The following is a 9,112-nucleotide window of genomic DNA, read 5'->3' on the forward strand; positions in this document are numbered from 1 at the left end:
GTAATGTTTATTGTTAATATTTTTTTGTTTATTTATTTCACTTGCTTTGGCAATGTAAGCACATGTTTCCCATGCCAATAAAGCCCCTTAAATTTAATTGACTTGAGAGAGAAAGAGAGAGGGAGATTGTGTGTGTGTGAGGGAGGGACGGGCAGAGTGAGAGAGAGAGGAAGATTGTGTGTGAGGGAGCGAGAGAGTTAGAAAGAGAGAGAGAGAGGGAGATAGAAGAAGAGAGAGAGAGAGAGAGGGAGGGAGATAGAAAGAGAGAGAGAGAAAGAGAGAGAAAGACAGAGAGAGCGTGTGGAAGATCATAGCAGAGAGCAGTGTGTCAGTAGGGTTCAAGACCTTTCCTCTATATCTCTCCATTCTTCACCTGACCCCTCTTCTCCTCGTCTTCTCCTCCTCCTCCTCCCGTTCCCTCTGTCCCTGTGAAGAGGAGAGAGGTGATGAGAAGGTGGTATCATAGTGACAGAAGCTCTCAGTCTCTGCTATCCATTGCTGCGGTGGGGTGACTGACATGCTCTGACACTCTCTTTCTCTCCACCCAGCAGATCCCTGCTTTTTATCCTCCTGGGAATTAGCCCATACCAGCTTCCCCCTCCACCTCCCTAGCACATCTACCCATAACCCCTACCCCCCCACCAGCTCTCCTAACCCTTCCTAGTCCTCTACCCATAACCCCTACCCCCCACCAGCTCTCCTAATCCTTCCTAGTCCTACCCATAAGCTTCCCCCCCCACCACCTCCCTTCCTAGCACATCTACCCACCAGCTAACCCCCCTCTACCCATAACCCCTCTACAGCTCTCCTAACCCTTCCTAGTCCTCTACCCCCTCTATAACCCCTACCCTACCCATAACCCCCTCCCCCCCACCAGCTCTCCTAACCCTTCCTAGTCCTCTACCCATAACCCCTCTACACCCCCAACCAGCTCTCCTAACCCTTCCTAGTCCTCTACCCATAACCCCTCTACCCCCCCACCAGCTCTCCTAACCCTTCCTAGTCCTCTACCCATAACCCCCTCTACCCCCCCCCCCCCACCAGCTCTCCTAACCCTTCCTAGTCCTCTACCCATAACCCCTCTACCCCCCCACCAGCTCTCCTAACCCTTCCTAGTCCTCTACCCATAACCCCTCTACCCCCCCCCACCAGCTCTCCTAACCCTTCCTAGTCCTCTACCCATAACCCCTCTACACCCCCCAGCTCTCCTAACCAGCTCTCCTAATCCTTCCTAGTCCTCTACCCATAACCCCTCTACCCCCCCACCAGCTCTCCTAACCCTTCCTAGTCCTCTACCCATAACCTTCCTAGTCCTCTACCCCCCCTCCCCACCAGCTCTCCTTCCTACCTCTTAACCCCTCTACCCCCCACCTCTCTAATCCCAGACCCTCCACTGCCCCCCCCCAGCTTCTCACAACCTTCTCACCTCTCTCACCTCTCTACCCAGACCCTCCACTGCCCCCCAGCCTCCCCAACCCCCCTCACCCCTCTATACCCATCACCTCTACTGCCCCCCTGCCCCCAGCCTCTCCCAAGCCTCACCCCCTGTTTCCTGGGAGTAGCATCACATCCCCACTAAAGATCCCAGCAACAAGGTACTGCCTGGCTTCACTTCTCTGAGTGTCCTACAAAACAACCTACAACATGGTCACTCCACTGCCTTGTGCGAAGCTGTTTATTTAACGGTGACCAGTTAGGTTTGCTGAGAACACATTCTGCCTTTACAACAACCAACCAACAGACGTTCTGTTCCAGTGAACTTCAACACGAGGTCCCTCTACAGCTATGAGCCCTGCAGCACACAGTAGTATATTTACATTAGAACCCAACGATGTGTTCATGTCCATATAGAAACGCAGCTTGTCTCGTATTGTTACTCCTTTATAATGGCTTACGCAAATACAACACATCTGGTATTGTAGCCCTACTGTGATTGGTTTGATAGTGATGCATGTGAGACTCCTCCTTTGGTGTTTTGAAGTAAAATCTCCCTCGTATGGAGTCTCTCTGGAGTCTCCCTTGGAGGGAGAAGTCCACTGATCATGGCTCTGCCCGATTTCATTTAGATCCAGCTGAGGGTGGCAGCGGGAAGGGAACCCAGAGACGGGCTGTCTGGGCTGGGGGAGGATTAGAGGAGACAACTCCTGGCCCAGGCGTTCCTGTGTAGTGTGTGTGTGTGTGTGTGTGTGTGTGTGTGTGTGTGTGTGTGTGTGTGTGTGTGTGTGTGTGTGTGTGTGTGTGTGTGTGTGTGTGTGTGTGTGTGTGTGTGTGTGTGTGTGTGTGTGTGTGTGTGTGTGTGGCAGTACGTTACTCGGAGGAGTTAATCTGTTAGTTTAATTGACTCCATTCCGTGAACTTTATGATTCCAGCCACTGAAAACAACAATCTTCTTAAATGACAGTCGTCAGATAGTTAATGATGCTCATAGTCACCTGGTATCTCCACAGACACCTCCACAATGGAGAGGCTCCTTCTCATAGTCACCTGGTATCTCCACAGACACCTCCACAATGGAGAGGCTCCTTCTCATAGTCACCTGGTATCTCCACAGACACCTCCACAATGGAGAGGCTCCTTCTCATAGTCACCTGGTATCTCCACAGACACCTCCACAATGGAGAGGCTCCTTCTCATAGTCACCTGGTATCTCCACAGACACCTCCACAATGGAGAGGCTCCTTCTCATAGTCACCTGGTATCTCCACAGACACCTCCACAATGGAGAGGCTCCTTCTCATAGTCACCTGGTATCTCCACAGACACCTCCACAATGGAGAGGCTCCTTCTCATCTTTAATCAGGCTCTTTCTCTCACTGTGCACCTCCCCCTCTCTCACTGTGCACCTCCCCCTCTCTCACTGTGCACCTCCCCTCTCACTGTGTACCTCCCCTCTCACTGTGTACCTCCCCTCTCTCACTGTGCACCTCCCGCTCTCTCACTGTGTACCTTCCCCTCTCTCACTGTGTACCTCCCCCTCTCTCACTGTGTACCTCCCCCTCTCTCACTGTGTACCTCCCGCTCTCTCACTGTGTACCTTCCCCTCTCTCACTGTGTACCTTCCCCTCTCTCACTGTGTACCTCCCGCTCTCTCACTGTGTACCTCCCGCTCTCTCACTGTGTACCTCCCCCTCTCTCACTGTGTACCTTTCCCTCTCTCACTGTGTACCTTTCCCTCTCTCACTGTGTACCTTTCCCTCTCTCACTGTGTACCTCCCCCTCTCTCACTGTGTACCTCCCGCTCTCTCACTGTGTACCTTTCCCTCTCTCACTGTGTACCTCCCCCTCTCTCACTGTGTACCTTTCCCTCTCTCACTGTGTACCTTTCCCTCTCTCACTGTGTACCTTTCCCTCTCTCACTGTGTACCTTCCGCTCTCTCACTGTGTACCTTTCCCCTCTCTCACTGTCCCGCTCTCTCACTTTGTACCTCCCGCTCTCTCACTGTGTACCTTTCCCTCTCTCACTGTGTACCTCCCCCTCTCTCACTGTGTACCTCCCGCTCTCTCACTGTGTACCTTTCCCTCTCTCACTGTGTACCTCCCGCTCTCTCACTGTGCACCTTTCCCTCTCTCACTGTGTACCTCCCGCTCTCTCACTGTGTACCTCCCGCTCTCTCACTGTGTACCTTCCCCTCTCTCACTGTGTACCTCCCGCTCTCTCACTGTGTACCTTCCCCTCTCTCACTGTGTACCTCCCGCTCTCTCACTGTGCACCTTTCCCTCTCTCACTGTGCACCTTTCCCTCTCTCACTGTGCACCTTTCCCTCTCTCACTGTGTACCTTTCCCTCTCTCACTGTGTACCTCCCTCTCTCTCGCTGTGCACCTCCCCCTCTCACACTCTTGCTCTCATCCAACCCCCCCCCTCCACACTCCCCTTCTCTCCCACCCTCCATCTCTCCCTCCTCCCTCCCTCTCTCTCTGTATGTCAGTCAGTCAGGTGGCTTGATCCTGTTACAACATAGTTGACCCTCGGCCAACCTTGGGCTTAGAAAAACAGTCCCTTTTGTTGTTTCTCATTCTCACGCAGCTAGCTACCCACAGTCCGAGAGGGATCACCTCCCGTCACCCCTTCTGCCTCCCCTGTTCTCTCAGTCCTACCCTCTCAAGTCACCCCTCCGTCCCCATCTCACCTCTTTGCTGTCTCCCCTTTCTCCCCCCCAACCCCTCCTCCCCACCCTCCCCCTCTCCCCTCTCTCCCTTCTCCCTCCTCTTTCCCCTCTCTCCCCTCTCACTCCTCCCCTCTCTCCTCTCCCCTTTCTCCCCCCTCTTTCCCCTCTCTCCCCTCTCACCCCTCCCCTCTCTCACCCCTCCCCTCTCTCCCCTCTCACCCCTCCCCTCTTTCCCCTCTCACCCCTCCCCTCTCTCCATGTATGGATCCGTTCCTCCTGTTGATCAGTGTTCGGTGGTTCCAAAACTCATGCATGAAGTATTGTGTGTGTGTGCGCGTGCGCTCGCTTGTAAGAGCTTGTGAGAACCTGTGTGCCATTCTGAAATACATTATGTAACTGGTAAGTCATGCCACAGTATTGGATTAGCCCCACGTTGAGATGTTAAGATTCACTAATAAGACCTTACAGCTGCTTTTCATGTACCGTCGCTTTTCACAGCATCTCTGCGTGTTGGTACCCTCTCATCTACCACCAATGTCGCTTACTTGCTGGTATCAATGCCCTGCATGATGGCACGCCATCGCTGCCTGTTGCTCATAGAAGCTGCAATGTCCATTACCAATGTAGTGTTGTTATTATTGTGTTACACAGGCAGAGGTCTCAGCTGTTTTAGTTGAAGACTGGAGGAGAAGAGGTCTCAGCTGTTTTAGTTGAAGACTGGAGGAGAAGAGGCAGAGGTCTCAGCTGTTTTAGTTGAAGACTGGAGGAGAAGAGGTCTCAGCTGTTTTAGTTGAAGACTGGAGGAGAAGAGGCAGAGGTCTCAGCTGTTTTAGTTGAAGACTGGAGGAGAAGAGGCAGAGGTCTCAGCTGTTTTAGTTGAAGACTGGAGGAGAAGAGGCAGAGGTCTCAGCTGTTTTAGTTGATGACTGGAGGAGAAGAGGTCTCAGCTGTTTTAGTTGATGACTGGAGGAGAAGAGGCAGAGGTCTCAGCTGTTTTAGTTGAAGACTGGAGGAGAAGAGGTCTCAGCTGTTTTAGTTGAAGACTGGAGGAGAAGAGGCAGAGGTCTCAGCTGTTTTAGTTGAAGACTGGAGGAGAAGAGGTCTCAGCTGTTTTAGTTGAAGACTGGAGGAGAAGAGGTCTCAGCTGTTTTAGTTGAAGACTGGAGGAGAAGAGGCAGAGGTCTCAGCTGTTTTAGTTGAAGACTGGAGGAGAAGAGGTCTCAGCTGTTTTAGTTGAAGACTGGAGGAGAAGAGGTCTCAGCTGTTTTAGTTGAAGACTGGAGGAGAAGAGGCAGAGGTCTCAGCTGTTTTAGTTGACGACTGGAGGAGAAGAGGTCTCAGCTGTTTTAGTTGAAGACTGGAGGAGAAGAGGCAGAGGTCTCAGCTGTTTTAGTTGAAGACTGGAGGAGAAGAGGCAGAGGTCTCAGCTGTTTTAGTTGAAGACTGGAGGAGAAGAGGCAGAGGTCTCAGCTGTTTTAGTTGAAGACTGGAGGAGAAGTGTCATGTTTGTCATTTATTATCATGTCTTGTCCCTGTGCTCCCCATGCTATTCGTTTCCCTCTGCTGGTCTTATTTGGTTCTTTCCCTCCTTCTATCCCTCTCTCTCCCCCTCCCTCTCTCACTCTCTCGCTCTCTCTTCTCTCTATCGTTCCGTTCCTGCTCCCAGCTGTTCCTATTCCCCTAATCATCATTTAGTCTTCCCACACCTGTTCCCGATCCTTTCCCCTGATTAGAGTCCCTATTTATTCCTTTGTGATCCGTTCCTGTCCCGTCGGTTCCTTGTTTTGTATTCACCATGCTGTGATTGCGTTTCGCCCTGTCCTGTCGTGTTTTTTGCCTTCATCAGATGCTGCGTGTGAGCAGGTGGCTCTATCAACTACGGCCTGCGCCTACCCGGCGACCTGCAGTCTGTGGCCGCTTCTCTAGTTATTCCCCTCTACAGACTAGAGGATTTTGTTATTCCCTGTTTTGGACTTAAATAAACTCTGTTTCTGTTAAGTCGCTTTTGTCTTTCACCTGCATGACAGAAGGAACCGACCAAGGAATGGACCCAGCGACTTCAGACGCTCGTTACACTGCCGTCGAGATCCAAGGAGCCATGCTCGGCAGACACGAGCAGGAATTGTCTGCTGCTCGCCATGCCGTGGAGAACCTGGCTGCTCAGGTTTCCGACCTCTCTGGACAGTTCCAGAGTCTACGTCTCGTGCCACCTGTTACTTCCTGGCCTGCCGAGCCTCCAGAACCTAGGGTTAATAACCCACCTTGCTACTCCGGGCAGCCCACTGAGTGCCGCTCCTTTCTCACGCAGTGTGAGATTGTGTTCTCTCTCCAACCCAACACATACTCTAGAGAGAGAGCTCGGGTTGCTTACGTCATTTCACTCCTTACTGGCCGGGCTCGAGAATGGGGCACAGCTATCTGGGAGGCAAGGGCTGATTGCTCTAACAAATTCCAGAACTTTAAAGAGGAGATGATTCGGGTTTTTGACCGTTCAGTTTTTGGTGGGGAGGCTTCTAGGGCCCTGGCTTCCTTATGCCAAGGTGAACGGTCCATAACGGATTATTCCATTGAGTTTCGCACTCTTGCTGCCTCTAGTGAGTGGAACGAGCCGGCGCTGCTCGCTCGTTTTCTGGAGGGACTCCACGCAGTGGTTAAGGATGAGATTCTCTCCCGGGAGGTTCCTTCAGATGTGGACTCTTTGATTGCTCTCGCCATCCGCATAGAACGACGGGTAGATCTTCGTCACCGGGCTCGTGGAGGAGAGCTCGCATCAACGGTGTTTCCCTGCTCCGCATCGCAACCATCTCCCTCCTCTGGCTTTGAGACTGAGCCCATGCAGCTGGGAGGGATTCGCATCTCGAATAAGGAGAGGGAACGGAGGATCACCAACCGCCTGTGCCTCTATTGCGGAGTTGCTGGACATTTTGTTAATTCATGTCCAGTAAAAGCCAGAGCTCATCTGTAGCGGAGGGCTACAGGTGAGCGCAACTACTCAAGTCTCTCCATCAAGGTCCTGTACTACTTTGTCGGTCCACCTACGCTGGACCGGTTCGGGTGCTACATGTAGTGCCTTGATAGACTCTGGGGCTGAGGGTTGTTTCATGGACGAAGCATGGGTTCGGAAACATGACATTCCTTTCAGAGAGTTAGATAAGCCTACGCCCATGTTCGCCTTAGATGGTAGTCATCTTCCCAGTATCAGATTTGAGACACTACCTTTAACCCTCACAGTATCTGGTAACCACAGTGAGACTATTTCTTTTTGATTTTCCGTTCACCGTTTACACCTGTTGTTTTGGGTCATCCCTGGCTAGTATGTCATAATCCTTCTATTAATTGGTCTAGTAATTCTATCCTATCCTGGAACGTTTCTTGTCATGTGAAGTGTTTAATGTCTGCCATCCCTCCCGTTTCTTCTGTCCCTACTTCTCAGGAGGAACCTGGCGATTTGACAGGAGTGCCGGAGGAATATCATGATCTGCGCACGGTCTTCAGTCGGTCCCGAGCCAACTCCCTTCCTCCTCACCGGTCGTATGATTGTAGTATTGATCTCCTTCCGGGGACCACTCCTCCTCGAGGTAGACTATACTCTCTGTCGGCTCCCGAACGTAAGGCTCTCGAGGATTATTTGTCTGTGTCTCTTGACGCCGGTACCATAGTGCCTTCTTCTTCTCCGGCCGGGGCGGGGTTCTTTTTGTTAAGAAGAAGGACGGTACTCTGCGCCCCTGCGTGGATTATCGAGGCTGAATGACATAACGGTTAAGAATCGTTATCCGCTTCCCCTTATGTCATCAGCCTTCGAGATTCTGCAGGGAGCCAGGTGTTTACTAAGTTGGACCTTCGTAACGCTTACCATCTCGTGCGCATCAGAGAGGGGGACAGTGGAAAACGGTTTAACACTCCGTTAGGGCATTTTGAGTACCGGGTTCTGCCGTTCGGTCTCGCCAATGCGCCAGCTGTTTTTCAGGCATTAGTTAATGATGTTCTGAGAGACATGCTGAACATTTTTGTTTTTGTCTATCTTGACGATATCCTGATTTTTTCTCCGTCACTCGAGATTCATGTTCAGCACGTTCGAGTGTTCTACAGCGCCTTTTAGAGAATTGTCTCTACGTAAAGGCTGAGAAGTGCTCTTTTCATGTCTCCTCCGTTACTTTTCTCGGTTCCGTTATTTCCGCTGAAGGCATTCAGATGGATTCCGCTAAGGTCCAAGCTGTCAGTGATTGGCCCGTTCCAAGGTCACGTGTCGAGTTGCAGCGCTTTTAGGTTTCGCTAATTTCTATCGGCGTTTCATTCGTAATTTCGGTCAAGTTGCTGCCCCTCTCACAGCTCTTACTTCTGTCAAGACGTGTTTTAAGTGGTCCGGTTCCGCCTGGGAGCTTTTGATCTTCTAAAAGAACGTTTTACGTCCGCTCCTATCCTCGTTACTCCTGACGTCACTAGACAATTCATTGTCGAGGTTGACGCTTCAGAGGTAGGCGTGGGAGCCATTCTATCCCAGCGCTTCCAGTCTGACGATAAGGTTCATCCTTGCGCTTATTTTTCTCATCGCCTGTCGCCATCTGAGCGCAACTATGATGTGGGTAACCGTGAACTGCTCGCCATCCGCTTAGCCCTAGGCGAATGGCGACAGTGGTTGGAGGGCGACCGTTCCTTTTTTCGTTTGGACAGACCATAAGAACCTTGAGTACATCCGTTCTGCCAAACGACTTAATGCCCGTCAAGCTCGTTGGGCGTTGTTTTTCGCTCGTTTCGAGTTTGTGATTTCTTACCGTCCGGGTAGCAAGAACACCAAGCCTGATGCCTTATCCCGTCTGTTTAGTTCTTCTGTGGCTTCTACTGATCCCGAGGGGATTCTTCCTTATGGGCGTGTTGTCGGGTTAACAGTCTGGGAATTGAAAGACAGGTTAAGCAAGCACTCACGCACACTGCGTCTCAGCGCTTGTCCTAGTAACCTCCTTTTCGTTCCTGTTTCCACTCGTCTGGCTGTTCTTCAGTGGGCTCA

This window comes from Oncorhynchus gorbuscha, linkage group LG23 (genome assembly GCF_021184085.1).
Source record: "Oncorhynchus gorbuscha isolate QuinsamMale2020 ecotype Even-year linkage group LG23, OgorEven_v1.0, whole genome shotgun sequence".
Classification (NCBI taxonomy): Eukaryota; Metazoa; Chordata; class Actinopteri; order Salmoniformes; family Salmonidae; genus Oncorhynchus; species Oncorhynchus gorbuscha.